This window comes from Anolis sagrei, chromosome 3, assembly GCF_037176765.1.
Source record: "Anolis sagrei isolate rAnoSag1 chromosome 3, rAnoSag1.mat, whole genome shotgun sequence".
Taxonomy (NCBI): Eukaryota; Metazoa; Chordata; class Lepidosauria; order Squamata; family Dactyloidae; genus Anolis; species Anolis sagrei.
The window spans coordinates 253,876,623-253,901,388 of NC_090023.1; positions in this window are offsets into that span (position 1 = coordinate 253,876,623).

Genomic DNA, 24,766 nt, shown 5'->3' on the forward strand with positions numbered 1-24,766 from the left:
AAACCAAGAATTAAACAAAAAGATTGTTTTTTGATTGGTGAAATATATAATTTCATCTATGCACACTGAACATCTCAGAGAGACAAGATAACAGTGTCAAGGAAGCATCAAACTTTGTACCTTCTTCTAATATTAAGCACCCATTCACACTACACAATGAAAGTGCTATACTTTAAATGCTATTGTTCCATCTTGTGTAATTCCGGGATTTGTAGTTTGGTGAGGCATTGGCACACTGAGTGATAAAACCTCCCTAAACTGCAAATTCCAGGATTTCATAGATGGAACCATGGTGACTGAAGTAGAATAATTGCACAATAACTGTATGGTCCCCTTGTTAGCAAAACTACATTATGCTGTGTTTTCTGCTCCAGGTAAAAGTGGAAGAGAATGCGAACTTTTCTGCCCCCCAAACTTAAAAACCAATGTACACAGAGACACAAAAAAAGTTCAGCTCTCCAACCATTCAAGCTTTCCCAAGTTAATCCTCTCTTCCTGAGTCTTGAACACCAAAATGAACTGAGTAATATCCCACAAACCTCCCACCCATCCCAAAATTGGGACAACGATTTATTTTGCTGAACTACCAGACAATTGGGGGCATAGGGATTTTCAGAGCAGATGAGTTTTACATGCACTCTTGATGTTTCGCCTTCCACTGATTTGAACTGTATATCTCATTTTGTTCCAGCGCAGAGAGAAATGTAATCTGCTGTTTGATACAGGTGCGTTTATGTTAGTTTATATTAAGGCTGACCCAACGTCTGAACCTTTACTCCATTAAAGGAACCAGGAAATGTGAGACGTTCCTTCCATCTGGAATAGGTTTTTAAACCTCACTGAAAATCTGAGCTGTAAAAATGCTTCCTCTCCTTTAACAGGCTAAATCAATATATGACAGCAGTTTGGAGAGTAATGACAATTTTTGACATTCAGCATGGGCAGCTATAATTCCCGAACACCCTCATATAATGCATCTATTTGGAACTCAAAGAAAGAAAATGATGTTATTTTCAGTAGCTGTATAGATATTGATAAGGGTGCTTATTCCCTTTGGGCAAAAGACGGGAGAAAAATAAATACAACTACTTTCTATTTATTTACCTGTCATTCTCCTTCTCTCTCTGCCAATATCTCTCTCTTTCTCTCTCTCTCTTTATCTCTCTCTCTCTCACACACACACTATATATATATATATATATATATATATATATATATATACACACACACACACACACACACACACACACACATACATACATACATACACTATATATATATTAATCCATAAAAATGTTAAAACATCAGAGACTGTAATGCTGAATGCACATTCCTTGGAGTAAACCTTGTTGAACTCAGGTGACTTCGAGCAGCCACTTAAATCCAGAGTAAGGAAGTGGGATTAAAAATCCGGGTACCTCAAGGAAAGTTCACACACAGAGTTCTTAGTCCTGAGAAATGGTCCCACAGCATCCAGAAAGGTTTAGTTAATGCATATTGAAGTAAACCGCAAAAAGTAGAGTGGGACATTCGCTGGAAGTTTTATCCCCCCCCCCCCCCCATGACTTTCCAAGATGAGCTGCACCTCATAAGCATTTTGCCAAAGTTGCAGCACTGATGTGAATATAATACAGTGTGCACAAGTAGATTTTCTGTCATTTCTCTTCTTCCTCACTCCTGGTGCCTGCAGGTTTGCCCTCTTGAACCCTTTTGGGATCACTTGCCTGTGACATGCTGGTACTCACTGTGTAATTTCAAGCTCCGTTTCCTTTCAGTAATACACAGGAAATGGAAAAGAAGGAATGCTTGGAGAGAATTTTCATGGGAATTGCTTTCTTCTTGTGCTTTCATTTAGCCACCTGTGTGCCCATGGCTCCATCTGTTTACATCCCTCCATCAGCTCCTTTGGAATTGGAAAAAAACAAACAAACACTAGTGTACTACAAAGAACTCCTGGGGCTTTTTTGGAGAGTACTGGGACATAGAGTGCTCTGTAGCTGCACATTTTTCTCTGATAAACTTTTCATTGCATATTTTTCATGTCATCCCGCAATCAAGTGTGTGTTATGGGTGTGCATTTTATAGCCACCCCCACCTTTTATCCTACTTTCAGACCTGTGTAGATGGGTACTTGGATCCATTATATAGTCTGTTGACTGGATTTTTTTGTACTTAAATGCAACATAATTCTAAGAAAATGCATATAATGTCATGGCTTCTCTTACAAAGAAAGTTATGTGTCAAAGTTACACTGAAGGTGCTTCCAGATAGTGCCAAAATGTGTGTTTTGAGATCTGGGGCAAAAAAATAAATAAATCCTGGGACCTGAGAACAGGTCCACACACAGACCTGTAAGTCCCAGGAAATGGTCCCCTGCCATTCTTGCATCTTCCTTTGAAGGGGATCAAGATGGATGGCAAATGGGGGACATCTGACTGAAGCTTTTTTTAAAAAAAAATCACTCCATTATGCACTGGAAGTCATATGGGAACATGCAAATATCACAATGTAAACATAAGCAGATTTCTTATCTCTCTCTTCAGCCAATTGTTAATTCAAGCTCTGTTTAATAAAAGTGCACATTTTAAACACGTGCATTTTAGCTGTTAACCCAATTCCACCTGCACTTTGGCTAAATGTAGCTTAGCTCCCTTCATCATTTTAACCTGGTTACTCCCATGATTTTAGACATGTGTAGAAGGGCTCTGATTTTTCAGGGAGTTTTGCCATTTTATATTTAACCTCCAAATGGTTGCCTAGGCGATGAAATGTGTATAACATATGTCATTATTGTTGTTGTTGTTTTGTTTATTATCTTGACTGGAAACTACAACTTTTAGCTTATTTGTTCTTCCTAGAAGCAAAGAGAAAAAAACCCCTGATGTTTGATATCTGATTCATCTAAAATTTCTGACTGCTATGAAACTATGGCAGTTTTTTGAGTTCATGTTTTCCCTAGACCTTTTTAGATTCATACACTCTGTTACAAATTGTAAGCTGCCTGGTCAAATTTAATAAGAGATCCATCAAACAGTTTTGGTCCAGGAAAAAGAGAAGGTGGAGCTCCTACATTTCATGGTTCCCTGCATCTCTATTCTTCATCAATTCGAGGCTGTTTAGCTTATAGAGGACAGGTGAAAAAGCAAAGGTGGTTTTCGCGAGACTGACTTTTCCTTTGTTTGTTCTTCACATTCATCAGAGATCAGACCACTGATGGAATTTTAAAATTCATCTCAAAAATGTCAAAGCTGCACATGGTGGGTGGGTTAAGGCTTGACACATTTCATCACCAACTTGCTTTATAATTTGAAATGTTTGGGGCTGAAAAATCTGGTTTGCTCTCCAAATGAAATGGAACATGTTTTTCTTAAATGCCACATTAATTAATCTTTCCATTTTTACAGCTATACTATATATTTAGGAATAATTTTGGTTAGTTTCAGCTAGCATAAATCAGTAGAATCAACAGATGAAAAGTGAAATAATGCATATGGGTCTGCTCTATTTGGAGCTTACCGTGAGATTCAGGCCATAAAGATTCCCCTTGATATTTTTTAATATGTACATAAATAAATGTTACGATCCTGGGATTGTCATCAAATAAATAAAATGGATAGTATAGTATCCTTTTGCAAACTTGAGAGAACCCTGCCAGTAAAAAGGATACATTCTGACATATCAAATCCTTTGTTTGATTTTTATGAATTGAAACTCCTTTGTTTCCTCAGCCATTATTTTTGGGTGTTCTTATTCCAGTTAAATGCGTTCATACAGTTAAGAAGTGTTGTATCCTTGGCAGTATATATGTGAAAACAGTACTCCAATGAACTTACCTAATAAAGGCTGAAGTGTTTAAGTAAAATGTTAAGGGGATAATAATAATAATAATAATAATAATAATAATAAATAATAGTAGTAACGTACTTCTTCAGTAACAATGCAGTTATTTTTTAATTTAATTCTTAAAGAAGCAGTGAATAATTTTAGCACTAAGTAGTTTGGGAAATTTGTTCTCAGTTCAGGACTTCTGTGCAAAGTAAACACTTTTTGTGCAGAAAAGCAGCATTTTATGCACAGAAAAAAGAATTTAAGCACCATGTGATGCAAAAAAATATTATTTCTTCTGCAAGCAATGCTATTTCTCATGTATAAACATTGTTTTCTGCACAAGATGTTCATGAGTGAAATTTGCGTAGAAACAGTCCCAAACTGCAAATATTGTCTTCATTCGAGGATATTTTTTTCACTGGAGTTTCTCAATACATGAAAAAACACATTTTGAACCACTTTTTATCGACTCTTCTTTCAACCTGGAGTTTTCGCATAATTTTGTTATGAAGATAATAAATGTAATATGTAATTGATTAGTAGTTATCAGTGTTCCAATGTCCTTAGGGTGATGGGTCCTCCAGGTTTTACTCTGAACTTCAAAGGAGAAGTCTAAGAGGCTAGAGATGTTCTTTGGAGTTTGGAATAAAGCCAGTGCAGGTTTAGCACCTCCCTAACATCCATGGTAGAATGTATGCAAATTGACACCACTTTAACTGCTGTGGCTCAGTACGCTGGACTCCTGGAAGTTTGGTGAGGTACATAATTCTCAGTACTCTTTGACAGAAGCAAGAGTCTTTGTAAAATTAAAATTCTCATTCATTTACTGTGTTGAATAGAATTGAGCCCACAGTACTGCAGCTAATCATGAATTATCATCAGAACAGTATATATCATGTTTCAGATCCTCCTTGTAGATTTTCCCATAAGCCTTTGCTGGCCATGCAGAACCTGGGTTGTGATGCTTTAGGACAAGCATGGGTGATGGGGGTCACCCCAGAAATGTCACAGCATTGCTCCCAGGATGGATGGATTAAAGGCTAAAAATGACTAATATTTTTGGGTTTGGGTAGTGCAGACTGGGGAAAATGGAAGGAAAAAGGAAGAGGGGCTGACCAAGGGCAAGATGGATGGATGGGTATCCTTAAAGTGACTGGCTTGACTCTCAAGGAGCTGGGGGTGATGACAGCCGACAGGGAGCTTGGCATGGGTTGGTCAATGAGGTCATGAAGTGTCAGAAACAACTGAATGAATAAACAACAACAGACAAGGGATTTTTTTTTTGTAATGGGCTGGGCAATTTGGAAACGCCCCCTTTTAAAGAAAAAAGCCCAAACAATTTAGGACAGGTTGGTAAGGGTCTCCTGGGAAGCTTTAGGGGCTGATAATGGGGGTAGGAACCAAATGGGCTTCAAAGATTGCACGTTTCCAATTCTTGCTCTTGGGCATAAGTACTAAAACAAAGCAACATGAAAGGAAATACATGGCAGCCAACAACAACTTAAAATAAATTGGGGGACCCAATAGCAAACGTTATGATTCTTATCACACACACACAATCCTGGATTGTCTTATTTGAAATTGGGTTGCATTAAATCCCCCTTTTAGAAGATTACCTCCAAAATGTATGTAGTAGATATATGGGGAATAGTAAGGATAAGAATGAGAATTTTGCCAATATCCAGTAAGATGGAGAGATGAATTTGGCAACCTGAACACCACAAAGAATGTCATCTCTGTTTTATGCCCAACATCTTTTATTCAATTGTTTTATTATACAGCATGTTAAAGATTTCCCAGAGACATTTTGAGAAATACAATGTTCTCTGTCCAAGAAAGGAACAGTTAGCTTCAAATAGGACAGGGACAACTGGATCTCAAGAGAAGTTTTTTTCTGTTACTAATGGAGCTGAATGTTATTACTTCTCTTTTATTACCATTTGTCCCCAGTCCTCACAAGGCCAACAAGGTAAGTAGCTTTTGCCTATATTGAAATTCCTTGCTACTACTCATCCAGTTTTAAGCATGAATTTTAAAACTCGTTTCTTGTGTTTAATCTCTGTTCTGTGTATTTTAATATGTATTTTATAGAAATATGTTTTAATATGTATATTTTATCGAAATACATTTTAATATGTATATTTGTGGAATTTTTATAATGTTTACGTGTTTTAATTATGCTGCGATCCACTTCAAGCTACAACGAGAGGCAGGTAAGAAATAAAATTACTACTACTACTACTACTACTACTACTACTTTAACTAACAACATCTCAGACAGAATGTCAGATTGTGATTCTAACATGGTCACCATTATTCTCCTGTATGATTTTAAATATCTTTGATGAAAAAAACAGTGAATCTTTGAAAGCTTGCTTTGGAGTTGGTATCACTGTTTGCAAATTTTGTATTTTGCTGTATTTTACTGAACTTTAATTCCGTTTCTTTCTTCATATATTGAATAGACAGAGACAAACTTGCACCCATTCACACTATACAATTATAGCACTATATTCCATTTTAATTCCCATAGCAACATGCTATAAAATCCTGGTGTTTGTAGGTTGATGAAGCAATAGTGCTCTCTGGCTGAGAGTTCCAAATGCCTCTCTTTAAAATGCAAAACACAGGATTTCAAAGGATGGAAATATGGTGGTTAAAATGGGGTTATAATGCTGTAACTGGGAATTGTGACTGCCCTCTTGGATGAGTAACTGGTCAGGAAATACTTCTGGGCAGATGCAAAGCCCATCATCTCCCTATGTCTTTACTAGGTCAATGATTTGCAATTAAATAGAAATTAGTTGAAATTAAATTGAAATTAGTTAAAAAGTAAAAGGGAATTAATTACCATGATTACCCAAAGTACAAATAAGTAGCTCATTCTCATTATAATTACATTTAAAGTAACTTTTGTTTTGCTTTTCCTAAATAACTAAAGAACTGTTGTATTCTTTAAAATGTGAGTGCTGTAAGTTACAAGTCTGTAGTACAAAACATACTGTTCGTCTATCCATCCATTCTTGCTAAGGTTGCATTTTTTTCAAAAGCTAAAGTCAAAAGTCAGTATTTCAAAAAACAAAACACACAGGTAAAACTCCTGAGATACACCACTGTTCAAATTCTGTTGTCATAGCTGTGGACCGTCAAGTCATTACAAATTATGGAGAACCTAAGATAACAACTTCAGGATTGGTGAAATGTCCAGTGTTTATATTATGTTGTTTATGTTATGTTTTATGTTTATAGTTTACTCATTTTAATCTATTGTTATGAGATATTTTATTTATTTATTGCATTTTATACTCTGAATGTTGCTATTTACTTTGTAGTGAACCACTTTGTGTCCCTATTGGGAAAAGAAACATATGAATGAAATAAATGAATAAATAAATACATTTTCATGGCAAGATTTGTTCAGCCTTCTTCTGAGGATGAAAAAGTGTAACTTGCCCAAGATCACCTGGTGGGTTTCATTGCCAAGCAGGGAACTGAACCCTGGTCTCCAGAGTTGTGGTCCAGTGCCCAAATCACATTATGCTGGCTACTGAAATTCTGTACTACACATTAACTTTGTGCATAAAAGCTTTGAGCCCATCTAAATATAAAGTGCAAGAAATATCACTTATTTTCCACTCTTTCTTGCCATTGTTGGCTAGAATTCATGCAATAACAACAATGCTGTCCCCATTCCATAATTCCAACCAGTATTTTCCCTCCTTTTTAATGATCCGCTTGTTTGTCTGTTTGTTGTATTCTTGCCAGAAGGTGCTCAAAGCGACTGCTCTAGAGAGGCTAACTGGCCACTGGCCAACTGCAGCAAATGCCACAGCCAGGAAGTCACAGGAAATGGGACATTGGCAGGCTTTACAGAACTGTACCGGTTAGCTTCCTGCTGTGGCAATGCTGTTGCAGAATAAACCTTCCAGGGTGGTCCCAAAATGGCTCATTCTGGGGCAGCCCAGGAATCAAACATATCCATTCCACAGGTCAGTTACTCTCAGATGCTTTATTGTCGCTCTGTGGCTCCACTTCTTAATGGATTTTATTCCAAAAGGAATATGAAGAAAAATAGTTTTCCGGCAAGGCAAGCTGGTATGAAGCCATTTGCACACATTTGTACATGCAAAAAGTACTGGTTCTCTTTTCATATACTCATAGAATAATACAATCATACAGAGTTGAAAGGGCACACAAAAGCAATCTAGTCCAAGTTGTAAAGCCTTTGATGATGTTAAACCATAAAAAAGCATGATTGTTGTTTAAAGAATGGATGGGCCATAATGTTTCATCAAGTTCTGACAGAAGAATAGTAGTAAATAATGTATCTTCATCAGTCCCCATGATGGCCTTTCTGTCAGCCCTGTAATGTCATCCTCCAATCCCTGGGTCAGAGAAGAATCACCAGCATTTGGCAGCCTATAGACTCCATTCATTTACAATCTGATTCCCACCACACCTCCACAGGTTCTCAAAACCTCTCTTGTTGTGACATATGAATGTTCTTGAGGACACCAGAAGAAATTGGTGGCCTAAATCCAATTTCTAGACCTATCTAGAGTAGAGCTGTTAGGTCTGTAAGGTAGAGCATCAGTGGTGTCATGAGGGTTGATATCGTCCACTGATATCATGTCCATGGACCTTCTCCCATACCAGACCACAGAGAATCCTTAGTAATGTATTTGTACTAATATGACCCATAAATCCTAATCCCCATATGTAATAACAAATATAAGCAAGTATTAAAAAACAGTAGCAATGAAAACAACAGTGTGCACTCATAACGAGTGCAAATGAAATCATGTGATTTCAAGCATCATTCCAATTCAGTAATAATGTCATCTGTGACCAGAATGCTTGCACATTAGAAAGTTCAAAATGTGCAATAGGTGTATTGATATAGTACATGTAAACTGCACGCCCCCTTGATGGACTGTCATCATGGTGAGGGGGCTTGCATGTTCCAATGAATCTGCGGGCACAACAACTGGAGTCGTGCACTCCCAGGAGTGGCCGTGGGAGAGGTTCCAGACCGAGCACAGTCCGAAGACCCAAAGACTCAATGGCGGAGCAGGTGGAGGAAAACATGGTACATGTTACAACGGCTGTGAAGGTGGAAGAAGGCTGCAACAGATTGAGAAGACACGGTCATTGTGTTAAACTACACCACCAGTGGAACCTCACTCTGTGAAGACTGTGTGTTGATCAGTTGTGCACTGACCTCCACACATTAAAAAAACTCATGCACAGGCATCTTCCAAAGAAAATAAAAACAAACCAACGAAAGTCCCATGGCGATCAGCGAGTGGCGACAGGGGCAGGACTGTGAAATCTGGAAGTCCCTAGTTACCGACTGGCACATGGGCAGTGGATACGGACTCAGTCGTTCTACCTCAAGGTCCAAGGCAGTTGAGTAGTTCGGCAGCTGTATCCATGACTAAGCAGCCCTTTTGAGGATCCACTCTGCTCACCCCACATGGGGAAGGGGCTAGAAAAGGTGCCCTAAACATAGTCTGCCTCTCTTATCTCTGACTGGACTGCCGCGTCCAGTGGAGTCACCACCCTGCGGCCAAAAAGGAAAATGAACTGGTACATGGAACGTACAGACACTGATGGACAACTCTGACAGTGAATGCCCTGAATGCAGACCTGCTATCACTGCAAGGGAGCTGGGATGCTTTAACATCAACATAGCAGCCTTTCAGCAGACCCGGAGAGCAGGAGAGGGACAGCTGAAGGAAGAAAAAGGAGGCTACACCTTCTTCTGGAAGGGACTGCCTGAAGAAGACCAAAGAATGCACAGAGTTGGCTTTGCTATCAGAAATGATCTGGTGAAACATCTGACCAAAGCACCTTGTACTATATGAAACATGACTTGGTGGTTATAACTAACCGCAGGAATATTTTTAATAAAGGAATAATACATTCCTGCTGGAATACTGCACAAAAATTTGATGGACAGTAATTTTGGTGTCACTCTCCACAATGGTATCACCCAATGCAATTCACACACTTTCCCCCATTATTCCAGTTCATAATCACAACCAAAGATGTTGGCAGCATCTGGATTTGAGATTGAGTGGCATCCAATTCAATAGAAGAGAGATGAGAGGAACTCTTTGGCTGACTAAAGTTTCAGATCAATGCAGCATCTTAGCTACTCCTTTCTCTATAAAATACTGCTGACATCATGTCACACTGCAAAGTGCTGGGTCAATGTTTAAAGCATGCTCAAATGTGTTTAAATGATCTTTAAGACTGTCCTATTGCAATTCAGTGTGGGCTTTGTGCAGGGCTGGAGCGAGTCCTGCGAACACATGTCTTTTTTGTTGCTAAGCAGGTGTAGATTCAAGATCAAAATAGAGCACTTGAGATAATATGAAAGCAATTCCACCTCTACAAATTTCAAAACAATACTGCCTTGGTAACAGGTAATACATGTGGATTGTGATATTTCATTAACATTTCCAAGGTTTATATTTTTAGAGGGGGGGGGGGTAAAAAACAAACCAAGAAAGGAATAAGGAAAATAAAGCAGTTAATATAGATGGTTCAAAAGAATCATAGAGCTTAAAAAAGATGAAATTGCTTGAGAGGCATCAAATAGTAAAGCAGAATAGATTTACACAGGATCAAATGTACATTAAGTGTAGGTTAAACCCATAGATAATTTGTGGCCTAATTGTGCTTTCTCACTGGATATGGGAGGCCATGCATCATCAAATGCCTTCAGAGACTTGGTTTTTTAGCCATTCTTGGAGCTTTTGCTGAAGAATAATTTGTCTAAATAATTATAATACAATATATTGTTGAAGGCTTTCATGGCTGGAATCACTGGGTTGTTGCAGGTATTTCTGGCTGTATGGATACATTTGGACAGGGCACTGGGAACTTCTGGTTGATTAATGCGATGGTGGCTGCTACTGGGACCATAGTAAATAGAGACACTACATCGAAGCTGATCAGTTTTTTGTTGGTATTTAGCTTGAGGTTGCTGATTTTTTCTATGAAGTGGGCTGAGTCCTTGATGTAGTGTGTAGTGAGCCCAATATAGGTTTGTAACTGTGCAACCAAAAATTTTGCTAAGTCGTATGTGGGGGCTCCAATGACACTCATGATGGTTCTGAGTGGGGTGAAGTCCTTATGGATTTTTGGGAGTCCATAAAGCCTAGGTGGGAGGGCTTCCAATTTGCATAATTGTTATTACATGTAAAAGTTGATCGAGGAGTTCTTGATCAGAGTGTTAGTTTTTCTGGTTATTTTGGAAGTTGTGTCTTGTTTTAGTTTTTTTTGTATGTTGTGGATCCCATTCAGTTGTGGACAAGTCTACATAGGGACCACCAAATGCAGCACCCAAACATGAATCAAGGAACATGAAAGACACTGCAGGCTACTTCAACCAGAGAAGTCAGCCATAGCAGAGCACCTGATGAACCAACCTGGACACAGCATATTATTTGAGAACACAGAAATGCTGGACCACTCTCACAACCACCATGTCAGACTACACAGAGAAGCCACTGAAATCCACAAGCATGTGGACAATTTCAACAGAAAGGAAGAAACCATCAAAATGAATAAAACCTGGCTGCCAGTACGAAAAAAACTCTAAAATTATAACAGAAAATAAAAAACAAAACTCAAACACAGGGGAACTCCTGACAAGAGACAATCAGGAACACCTAATCACCTCTTGACAAAGGAATTTCCCAGGCAGTAACAAGCCACACTTAAAAACTGTCAGGCCATCAAATGCTAAACAAGGTGGCCAATTGAAACATCCACACCTAGTTCCAACAGACAAGAGTTCTTTCTCCCACCCTGGATCTTCCACAGATATATAAACCCAAGTTTCCTAGTTTCCAACAGACCTCCCAACCTCTGAGGATGCTTGCCCCTCTGAGGATGCTAACAACAACCCAATAATAAAAGATAAGATAGTGGAAAGATCCAGGATTGGTAGGCAGTCTATTATTATTATTGCCTGCTTGTAGGTAGTGGGCATTATTATTTTCCTATCCATTATTCTAACATAATTTCATATGGAGATTCTTGTAAGTACTACAAAGTGCCCTGTCTGTATTCAGCATAGCTTAGTTCCAAGTAGGCATGCATGCAATAAATTGCAGACAGCTTCGTTTATTCCTTGCAGGATCCAACAACAATTACTGTTTTAATATTTCTTAGCACTTGATCGGTTAGCTCACTTCTGACTGATCACTCCTGAGGAGACTGAGTGATCCAGTTTTGCCTTTGGGGGAAAAACTCAGCCCCCTCTCAGCTTGTGGGATGTTTTTCTTGACTCTACTTTTCATGCATGAAGGTAACTAATTGGTCTCTTGTATTGGAAGACCTAAAAATCTCTATAGAGGTTTTATCTAGAAATTGTCTAGGTATTCCAACATAACTCTGTGGTAACTTCTGGGGGAAGTGTATCATATAGTCACCTGGATGACCTAGTAAATTCCTATGGAACCCCCCTCCCCAACTCTCCCTCCCCCAGAAAGTGAAACCGGGCATATGAATTCAACAATTATGGGGATCTAACTATATATCCAAGGAGAGGGGTGAGCTCCCACTGTTAGCCCCAGCTTCTGCCAACCTAGCTGTTTGAAAACATGCAAATGTGAGTAAGTCAATAGGTACAACTCAGATGGGAAGGTAACAGCACTCTATGCAGTTATGCTGGGCACGTGACTTTGGAGGTCTCTACAGTCAATGCTGGCTCTTCAGCTTAGAAATGGAGATGAGCACCACCCCCCAGAGTCAGACACAACTAGACTTAATGTCAAGGGGAAACCTTGGCCTTTAGTGTATATACACAGAAGAATGCAAACATTCTTTCAAAACAGACTTTGAAAATTGGAAAGATAATAGCCTGGTGGGGTAAAACAATTTCAATTGTCTCTTGGAAGATTCTGTAACTTACTGACTACAGAAGCTCTGCAGTTGATGAGAAAGCCCCAACTTGGGAATATGATAAATAGTCTCTATTGAGGAAATATCAGATTCTAGGCAGCCTTGTCTTGGTGGAAATAGTCTTTCAGATATCCTAGCCCCAAGCGAGATGTTTAAAGTTTTATTCCATAAAAGCTCAGTTCAAAAGCAAGTGGGAAGTCAGTTGCTTCAGGACCGATGATGTATGGTTTGTAAAGGACACAGTAAAAGAACAGCCTAGATGTCTCATTTTGGAGTAACGGTAACTTCCAAATATTTCTCAAGGGGAATTCCCCACTTCAGTCCCTTCTGGCAAGAAAATGGCCAAAGATGTGCTTGAAAGATGCCTTTTTTAGATGGGAGGGGTGTGGAATTGCATGGGTGGGATGTAGCACCCAACACTGATGAGCAGCAGTTTGAAGAAGTCTTCTTTAGACTGGCTTTTTATCCTGAGAATGGGAAGCTTTCCACCAATGATCTCATTGCAATAATCTGTTCCTTTACGCTGGCATGTATCCATGTAAATAAATATACCTGATGTGGCTAACATGAATACTTCTTCCTGCCAGTGAAGAACTGTGACATCTTTTGCTCAACAGCAAGTGAACAAAGGGAGGGGGATAAATAAATAAATAAAAATACCCTGAAAACAAACATGTTGTTTAGTGCAGGGAAATTCTTCCTCCTCGGTTGTGTATTGTTCCCATCTGCTTTTCCGCAATGCCAGCTGCTGAACATCCTTATGCACACATAATAGTGCACATAAGATGCCTTTCCACCTTCCTTCATGCTGAAGGCTTTGCATCCCCAAACTGTGAATCTAGGTTAGGAGATTTATTTACTTATTAACAACCAGTTCTTGTGTAGTCACTGAACTCCGCTCAGTTCAAATGAGGATATTTGCCTCAATGCCTATCTCTCTGACAAGTGTTAAATAATAAGAAATGCTGTTATGGTAAATTGTGAAGTGTGGGTGCCCATCACAACAGTCCCCATTTCCATGCCTTCAAATAAAATCTACTACTGGAGACATCTACCAGAGGCTTTATATATTGCAGGATTCAGTATAGGCATAGCATTGACAGTTGGTGGGTTTGTGAAAGCAAATCTGCTCCACATTTTAGTCCAAAATTAAAAAAAGATCAGCAAAGTTCAGATTTCATTTCCATAGTGCTCTATACCTTAGATCATTCCTTTAAAAGTTGGACTAAAACCAAAAGTAGGATGACAAGGATGCCACTAGCTACTATGGGGGCACTGACTGGCCAAAACTGAAGCGGTGGTGTTGATCCATATCTATAAATCTACACACAATATTCAGTTTAATGAGAGTGCCCTTTCCCAGTAACAGGTATATGTGTCTTCTCTCCAAAAAACTGTGATTCCTTCAGTTTAGCAAAGATTGAAAGGTGTGGTAGATGTTGGCATTGCCCCTAATGTTAAACAATCATGATGTTTTGACCCTGGCAGCCATGTTTCCACTGCACTACTGAGTATAATGCTTAGGATTCTTCCCTTTTCTTCCAGTATATAATATTTCTCATGATTGAGAACAGAAAATGAACCACTTCAATGAATGCGTGCAGTCTTTGGCTTTTGGCAGAAGAAGAGCAGAGAAAGTGGTCAGCTAGCTTCTTATTGGAGGTAGTTCAACTACTTCAGAGCCATCAACCAAAAGTTCGTATGGATGGGTGCTACTTATATTGCGTGTCTTCATTCTAACATGAATGAATGTTGGAGTTGAGATTAACAAATAACGGTTTGTTGAAATTGAACTATAGGACCCTTCAGTCCCATCACCTCCCCTGTGCATTCAAAGTGTACAGAATAGCAAAGGTAACTATCTACCTCTCCCCCTTACATACAACTATTTTGTTGCATTCTTTATAATAACTGTGCAAGTGAGTTCAACATTATTACAGGTAATTGTAGTGTTGCCAGGTTAGGACTACGCAAAGCCCAGAGAGTTCAGCACTAAAACCAGACTTTTGGACAACATCTTATGATTTCAAAGAGAGTTGGTTCTAAAGATGTTAACAAGGGCCATGTTAAAAAACACAGTCTTTAATGATACCCAAAGATGATGCTCTAAAAATCATTCACAGTTGGACAGAACATGCTATTTAAACCCCCACCCCCACCCACCCCCAAAAAATAGTAGCAAATAAACATTCAGTCTAACAAAGGAGGAATACACATATACATATAAAAGTTTAATTGTAGTTTGGGGATTGTTTAAAAGTGAGGTTTTTTCATGTCAGGAGCGACTTAAGAAACTGCAAGTTGCTTCTGGTGTGAGATAATTGGCCATCTGTAAGATGTTGCAACTGTGTGCTTTAAGAGCATGAGCAAGACACTGTTGTGCAGGGATAAAATTTTGAATGCATTACATAAAATTTAAATTTAAAAAGGAATTTTTAACTTTGATTAAATTATTATAATCTAGCCTTCAAAGAATCATCATCGCAACTATTGAAAGGTATAGATACACGCAAATTTGTGACACTCTGTATATATACATGTACATACATAACATAGATGGAGACATATATGTGCACTTTGGATAACTCCATCTAAGTTGGAGATTGACACATCAGCTTTTTGGACTTGTTTGCCTTTGTGTTGTTTCTGACTTATGGCATAGGGTTGCCTTTCACAAAGTTTTCTGGGACTGAACATGTGTGATTTGCTTAAAATCACATAGTGAGTTTTCATGGCTAGGTGGGACTTCGAGCACTAGTCTCCAGAGACATCGTTCTATGCTCAAACCACTATGCCACACTGGCTTTCTTTGGACTACAGCTCACCAGATCTTCCAGCTATTATTCCGTCGTTGGACATAATATATGGGCTGTTTTCCCTTTCCTCCCCAACAGAAACTGTTCTGGTTGTCTGGAAGTGTGTTCCTCTCCCAGCAGGAGTTTGATCTAATTTGTTTCATTCAAATGGCACAGAGGACCATGCAGAGATGGAAGAATTAGAAGGTGGGGGGAACACAAGCCCGGCCTATCACCACTACTGTGTTGCAGACAGAGCCATGATGAAAGGCTTTTGCTTCTTGAAGGGCAGATTGGAAGAAAAGACACTCTTTCCCCCATTCTTTTCAAATTTAAAAATATCTTCTGCATGAGCAAGAGCCTCCTGGGTGCCAGCCTCAGAAGCCACTTAAGAAAGGAAACACTTCTGTTATTTGCAGCTAATGCTGCTGTGTGCAGATCCTGATTTCACATGAATCCAAATGGAAAACATGTAGCATTTGTAGGCTGAGGTTTTCACCCACTGCATGCGGGTAATAATTATTCCCCCCTCCTCTTTCTGTATCCCTATGAATGAGATGTTTCTTCGAGCAATTACGTTCCTTTTCTCCCTCTTTGCTAATTACTAGACAACTAGACAACAAAAACCATGACAATTATAAGAGTATTATGAGGCATGTGTCAAGATTTTCCTCATAAAAGTGAATGGGCTTAAAAGGGAAGGCTGGAAAAGGAGACCTCAATGTAAAACCATCGTAGGATAAAATAACTCTTACGGATCAGAAATAGTTAAGCCTTAGCCATCATTTGGGTTATTGGCTGATCCAGCCCAAACAGTTGAAATCCATGGCTTGCCTTTCTTCCCATTAAGGGCTCACAAAGCAAGGGAGCTTTGTGAAGTGTTTATCTGGAGATCTACAATCAAATCCTCATCTCAGAGAGGAAGGGGAAAATCTATGTGGGTTACAACACTTTTGCGGGGAGCATTTCTTTCACAACTTGACCACAGCTTAATGAGTGTCTCGCAACATACTAGGCTTAGTCTTAAGAGGCCAAAACTTTCACCCCAGAACATGAGAGCTAATAATAAATGACACTAAGAGTACAGAAGTACTTTGAGCACCAATTAAACTGTCACACACTAGTGAGCCTCTGAGCATACCTCAAATGCCTTTCTTTCACCACTGTGTCGATGCACATAACTGCTGCACTTTGGAAACTAATGTCAGGAGGAGTGCTGTCAGGTCAGAGGATGAGGTCCAGTTGGGTTGCCTTTCTTAAATCCTGAGGGGTTTTTTTTTTTTTTGCAATATTTTGCATTCAACTCATTTTTGGTGCACTGTGGTATCTTCCAGTAACAGTGTTTGCATTCAGTAGCTGGAAAACTGAACCATCATGCCTGTTGTGCAAGTTGTGAATCACTTTTGGCCCACAGAAGCCCATAGCAAGTCTTGGGATTCTCACAGAAAATCCCAATTTTTCAAATAATCTCCTTTTTCAGCCAAAAACAAAGAAGGAAAGAAGGAAAGAAAGAAAGACAGACAGACAGAAAGGAGGGAGGGCAGCCTATGGAATACAGACATATGCTGCTTCAATGAATCTCTCACACCAAAACATAAAGATTCCCCCACAAAATAGCAACCCAAAGTGATGTAGTGCCTCTTCTGTTCTTCAAGAACAGTGGCCACTTCCCAACACCACTGCATTGCTTTGAAGGTGGGTTTTAGAGGGTCAGACTGGGAGATGGAAATGGAGCTTACCAAGATATCATACCTGCACGTCCCAAGCATGGCCACTGAAACAAACTACTGGTTAAATTCTCTTCACAGTCAGATGGGGAAAAGAAAGAAGAGCATTTGCTCAGGATTACCATGGAGTATTACACTGTCTAGTTCTAAATTCCGGGTTAGATATACCAATGTAGGACAATCTTAGTCTAGTGTTATGCAAGAACCAGCTAATAGTTTGGCCACTACCCACCTTCCCCCGTATCCTCATTCCTAATACAAAAACCCATATCCTTGTCTATATATGAACTTGGCACACAAAGCATGAATGGTTAATGGCCATTATATCACCTGCAACAAACGGTAATTAAATATATTCCATTCCATTAACTCCCACCCCTGCTTTTCATTTCCGACCACCACCACTCAATAATCAGTTTGCACTGAGGAGAATAATAGTCACAAAATTTCTTGGTTTTGATGAGCAAAGCTGCCTTGACACATCAAGACAGCCTGCCAAGAAACCAGCAGCCTCCACAAGAGTTCTTGCTACCAGTGTGAATGTGAGACAAGGAAAGCTTTGCTTTTCTATGAGGTTTCCATATCTGATGCGAAAAGATGTCTCTCTGCAAAGTGACTTGACTACCACACAAAAGTACTGACTCACCACGATGTTTAGAACAGAGCTCTGACAATTAAAATGGCATGAAGCCGCAGTGCCAATCACTGTGCGCTCAAAAACACTTTAGGCACTTTTGCTAAAAATGAGCAATGGCACCTAAGACATTTAAAAAACACTTGATAACAGGAAGAGTATTCAACCCAAAGCAAAATGATAAACATGATTTTCTTTATTTTTTCTTTTGAAAATAATCCATAAATTGCAATTATGTGCAAAAAGTGGGGGGGGGGGAGAGTTCTAATCAAATGGGGTTACCACTGAAAAGATATTTCTTCACTGTGCCTGTTAGTTTGATATATTAATAAGCCAGAAAGGAAAGCCTTGGTGGCTGATGGTAGTGCCTGAACTAACTAAACCAAACCAAAATATTTTGCTACCAGAAGCTCAGTCCCAATCTCACATCTGAAAGATAAGGGAATGATATATATATATATATATATATATATATATATATATATATATATATGTATGTGTGTGTGTGTGTGTGTGTGTGTGTGTGTGTGTGTGTGTACCAGTGCCTATATCACATAGATTGACTGTACTGAAATTATACCCATAAAATTCCCCTCATTTTGTGCTGAACCCAATCTGTTAAATAAGTTCAGGATCTTGGCTTGCTCCCTTATAGTTCAGGCTAAACAAATAACCTATGGCCTTTCAACAATTAACATAGGGAGGCACTAGCTTGAGAAAGGGTGTTATAATACGCTGAGCCTCCCAAATAAGAATTCTTCTCCCCACACTCCTTCAGTCACCTCACTTCTGGCAAGGCAGAGAGTGAGTCACTGAAAATCATTCACAACTCATGTTTGCTATGTATGTTCATATTCCCTTGCTAAATTAGCATGCCCTTATTCTTTGGATGCTTAAACTGTCTTCCTAGATGTTCAGCCAAGGTACTAGGAATTTGGATACTGGGGGGCAAAATTCTTATTGGGGAAAATTCCCTTATTTTTTTTCCTCTCATCCCCTCCTATCCATTAAAGCTGTGCAAAAATTTTGACGCAGGTCATAAATTGCAAGTACCAAATTTGTACTTATGATACAACTTACAAAACCAGAGTCACTACCCTGCTGAATGCAAACAAATCAAGACACCCATCTCTAAAAATTTTGGAAGAAGTTTTTTTCATATGTCTCCATGAGTCTGACTGTGTTTGAGTGCAAGCTGACATCCTGGAAAGACAAGGAAGTGCTTTCCTTGTCATGGCATTGTAAGTACCCCTCTCAGACTATGGTAGCTTACTCTAGGAAAGACAGTATCTCCAACCTGGTGGCAATGGAGCTTTCCCATGCTGTCACCTAGCTCTCTCTGACAGATCAGCCCTCTGAAGTGATCTTATATAGAGGAAAGCATGATACCATAGTTCTGGTGAGCAGCTTTTTTCATCCTGGTCTGTAAACTGGGCTGGATAGTCTTTTTAAGTAATGAAGTTCACTATCAGAAAGTGACCCACCTGGGGTTTGACAGCCCCTTTATCAAATTTGCCATTTCACAGCCCATGAAAGCCTTTCCAAGTTATTTGTGGTTCACCAAACATTATTGATGAACTGTGTCTGACCTGATAGGTTGGAAAATAAGCAGGCCCAAGTTACCCTATTGTTTTTAATCAACAGGTATATATCCACTTCTCAATTTTCTTTACAATTCCAGAAATCTGATCCTAGGGAGCTCTTTCTGACTCTAGGGCAGTGTTCCCAACCTTTGCTGATCCAGGAATTTTGTACTTTTGTTCTCAGAAGCCCCACTATCTTATGTGATGGTCAAATTTTGAGAGTTGTGGAGAACCAAGGTAGAAAACGGCTGCTTTTTTTTGTGTTCCTTCAAGTTGTTTACAAATTATGGAGACATAAGGTGACCCTTCTTTAGGCAAGTTTTGTTCACAGGAGTTTGCCATTTCCCTCCTCTGAGGCTGAGAGTGACTCACCTAAGGTCACTCAGTGAGTTTTCATGATTGAGTAGGAATTCATAGTCTACCACTCAAAACACTACACCGTGCCAGCTCTACACTCTAAGGAGAAAATTGATTAAAATCAGATCTTTCAGTAGCATTTCCTTTTCCTAAAAGCAGACATATAGATCGGGAGCTGATTTGGACCTGGGGCTCTGGTAGAGATGGGGCAGAGATGGCATTAAATCTTCTGCTCTGCCCATCTCGATTTCTGTATACCAGTATTTCTCTGAAGCTGTTAAGAGACACAGTGGGGAAAACACACCATTAGTCATGTTATTCTAATTCTGCCTTGAGGACTTCAATGTGAGTTACCAGCCAGCCAGTACTCTTTGATCTATGGGGGAAGCCTGTCTCATTATCCTATTACTGGAGGGAAATGGGGAGACAAACTAGGTCCTTCTCTGTGGTGGTGCCCTGATTTTGAGATACCTTCTCCTTAGAGCTAATTTGACCTGGAAAAAAAATTCCCCAATGATCTGCTATGATAATGAATATGTTAATGATGAACCACCACCAGTACTACTACTTTCCTGTTACCCTACGCCTAGTCTCAGTGCCACATTCCAATTACATGATATTGAAGAAGTTGGTCATAATGGAGTAGTTAGTTACATCACACGGTGTAGCTGAGTGAATTTTGGGAACATTTACAACTGAAAAAAAGCCTTCAGGGCTGTAAACAATCCATATGTCTGTCAGAGCTGTCATTCTGGTGCAGCTCATAAAGGAAACAGGACTTAATTTGCGGTGAAGTTTCCTGTGCCTGAAAGCACAAGTCTCCAACTGTTCTCATTTAAGCCACCACTCACAATTACCGCTTTGCTTCTTATCCTTCCAGAGCCTCTTGAAATGTTCTCCCCTCCCTGTACAAATCGCCGCAGGTTTGGTCTACAGCATATCTTGGGTACATGTGCCTGCATGTGTTTGAACACATGCAGATGAGGACTTGTCTCGGGGAGGAAAGGAGAAATGATCAGAAGAAGAATTCATCAAATTCTGAAAGCTATTATCATCTTCTATTGCTCCCACCAGTCTTCCCCCAGTAGCCCGTTTAATGACATTCAGAATGGCCTCAATAACATACAGCTATAAAGTAAGGAACTATCCAATGGACAAACACCCTACCGGTATTTGATTGCAACATGGAGTGAAACACGTCGCAGTATAATAAACTTGCAGGGTGATCAAGGGTGGAAAACTTACATTTTTGATTCCAACCAAACTAGTAGGAAAAGATAAAGCAAGAGAGTAAGGAAAAAGAAAAACATCAACATATGCATTTATCACAACACTTTTTTCAGCTCAGCTATAGATTCATTATACTTATTTGTCTGTCTGTTGGTTTGTTGTGTCTTTATATGAAAAGTCTCTCTGGTCCACTATTAATCCAGAAGATCCAAAGAATGATTTACTGAATAAAAAGCAACCAGCTTCCACTTGTGTATAACTTTTATAAAATATGATGCCCATGAAATTTCAGATGTCTTAGGACCTGTCTATGAAGATGAAAAAAACCGTAATTACTTCATAGTTGTCTTCATCCTGACACATGACATACAACCCCTTCTTTTAGGGTTTGATGTGATAAAACAAAACTTTATTTTGCTATGTGCATGCAATCCAGATGGGACTGACTTTGGCAAAGGGAGTGGGACAGGTTGCTAGGGAAGCAAGCAGTGTCAGTTTTGAACATTTCTTAATGCAGTGTTTGATTTATAACATTACAGATCCTTTGAATTGTTGTGAATATCACAATCCCTACTCTGAATATGGAAAGGATGATTTAGGGCCCTTCCAGACAGGCCCTATATCCCTGGATCTGAATCCAGGTTTTCTGCTTTAAACTGGACTATATGATAATCTGGGATAAACAGAAAACCTGGGATCAAATCCTGGGATATAGGGCCTGCCTGGAAGGGCTCCTAGTCATGAGTAATCAAGTAGAGACTCAACCACACTTGCTAGCACTGGCTTCCATCTCACCAGCTACTGCCACCACTGCAACCGTGCCTTTCTCACCCAAGTGACATGATGGTCATGGTGGGTCTGAAGGCTGGCGGCAGCTGCCACATCACATAACAGCAATGACAGTGGTTGCTAGAAGAACTCTATAGGCCATCCAGCCACTTTGTAGCCAGAGGAGAAGAGCAAATCACTGCCACTAGAGCAGGACAAAGAACTGGTCTAATTTAAGGGGGGAAAGCATACATGGTTTTTCCCCAAGTAAAACACTTACTCCCAAGTAAATTGCTAAAACTGCTCCTGATTCCAAAATGGTGTGGGGACAGCAATATTATTTTAGTGTGACATATTATTACCAATAGGGTAACTAATGGGGTGAATTTAAGGCAGCAATTAGGTTGAATAATCTGAATTACAGCTGTTTTTTTGGGGCGGGGATAGACCCTTAGTACCAAATGAATTGGGATTATTATTTATGTGTTTGAAGCTATGAGTCTATTAAGCATATGTTTTTGGCAATCATACAGCACTGTTGACTTATGATTTAAGTTATGGTTCAATATAATTGCTAAGTCCTTTCTAATTATACTTATGTCAACTCAGTTATCTCCCACTTTATACTTGTGCATTTAGTGTGATTGTGTTGAACATTATATTTCAACACACTCACACACCACACCCTGCTTATTTTATTTTGTCCAATAACAAAATGTTCTCCCTCCCTACCACCATCCCAGTTGAGTATTATGTTATTACATTTTTTCACTCTGTCCAGATAATTTTGAATTTTAGTCCCATCTTCTGCTATGTAGGATATCCTTCTCAATTTTGTGCTAAAAGTAAATTGGATTGTGATGGGTCTGTCTGCCAGCACCTAATCTATCTCATTGGTTTAAAAAGTTGAAGAATATTGGACACAGTATAAAATTATGTGTGTTCCCATTTGAAATGTTCCCATTTCAATGAAGAAACATTGCAGAGTACTCTTAAAATATGTCTTTGTAACTAATTGTAAAGCTATCTGACAATATTACATGAACCTATCTTTTTATCAATGTGTTAACCAAAATACCATGGAGCACTCTGTCAAAATTATTTGCTAAAATCAAGATAAATAACATCTTGAGCATTCCCGCAATTCACTAATAATTTGGTGAAACTGAATCATTATGGTAGTCTGGCAGGATTTCTTTGGGATCCTGCCACAGATTCATGCTGGCTTCTACTCATCACTGTATCATTATCAAGATACTTACAAATTGGCTCCTTTTTCATTTGTTTTAGTATCTTTACTGAGATAAGTCAGACTGATGGGAAGATTGATCCACAGGTGAAGTTTTTAACAGCATGTCAAGAATTGTGCTCATCTGCTAATGTCCATACATCAGTCTCCTGTGAAAGGCAAACCTATCAGGATAGGGGAAGAAAGTGATAGTGTGTGTGCTTTACATACAGATGGTGCCTAATTAAATCCCAGTCATCTCTGGAGCGGAGTAGGAAAGGTTCCACTCTGAAACATTGGAGAGTGGCAGCCAAATAGTGCCGAAAAGGCTAGACAAGAGGGTCTAACTCAGTATAAGGCAACTTCCTTTTGTAGAACCCAAATAAAGAACTAACAAGCCTAGTCTTAAGACTGCGAGCCAGACTACATAATGGTTAAGCATCTCATATCTGAAATGTCTAGGGCCAAAAGTGTTCTCTATTTCAGATTTTATGAATTTGGGGATATATAATGAGATATCATCAGACCCAAGTCTAAATATGAAATGTTCTTATATATATATTTATATACAGATAGCCTGAATGCCATTTTATACAATATTTGAATTAGTTTTGTGCACAAAACAAAGTTTGTGGATATTGAACAATGGAAGATGTCAATTTCTCAGAAACCTATGTGCATTTTTTTATTATTTTGGAGTCTTTTGGATTCTGGAATTCTAAATAAGAAATACTCAATCTTTTTTTCCTGCTGTATCCACTAGACTGGATCAGTGAATCCAGTCTAGATTTCAATTGGAATTTTCAAAGACGTTGAACCTATTTTTGGCATAGGATTCAGCACCATAGAAAGCTCCTTTAAGGTCTGAACTAAAATAGATAGCAGCTTCCCCACTAATTGAAATGAGCACCATCAGTCAACATTGGTCAGCCATAGGAGTTTATTTATTTATTTATTTACTATATTTCTATACCACTCTTTTCAGCCCGAGGCCGACTCAGGGCGGTTTACAAAACCAGCACAATTCGATGCCACAGTAATATAAACAGTTAAAAACATATAAACATCCATAAAATTCCATACACCATAAAATCAATAAAACATAAATCCTCCATATCTAATTTCCAGAATCTTCATCCAATTGCATTGTCCTGCCGTTCTGAGGTCAAGTAATTATTTACTACATTGCATTTGAGAAAGCCTGCTCACAAAGCCAGGTTTTGACTTTTTTTCGGAATGTTAGGAGAGTGGGAGCCGATCTAATATCTGGGGAGGGCATTCCATAGCCGAGGGGCCACCACTGAAAAGGCCCTATATCTCGTCCCCGCCAACCAAACCTGTGAAGAAGGCAGGACAGAGAGCAGGGCCTCTCCAGAAGATCTTAAATTCCTGGATGGTTCATAAGGAGAGATACGTTTGTTTAAAGAGTTCATTTGAAGAGAGATGCCCCAAGTTTAGTAGAAGTTGCCTGGTTCTAAATCTGGCCCTGCCCACAACTAAACCCAGAAATCCAAAAGATTTCAGTGTCCTCTCCCATCAGCAAATATGGCTGGGATCCTCTATGGTTTAGCAGAGAGTAGTAGTTTTACAATCATAACACTATAGCTGACCTTTTACTAAACCCCTGACTCATATTTGACCAGCTGAAATAACCCCTTTGTGGCCAACCCATAATGGGTGGGGTATTGGTATTGGAG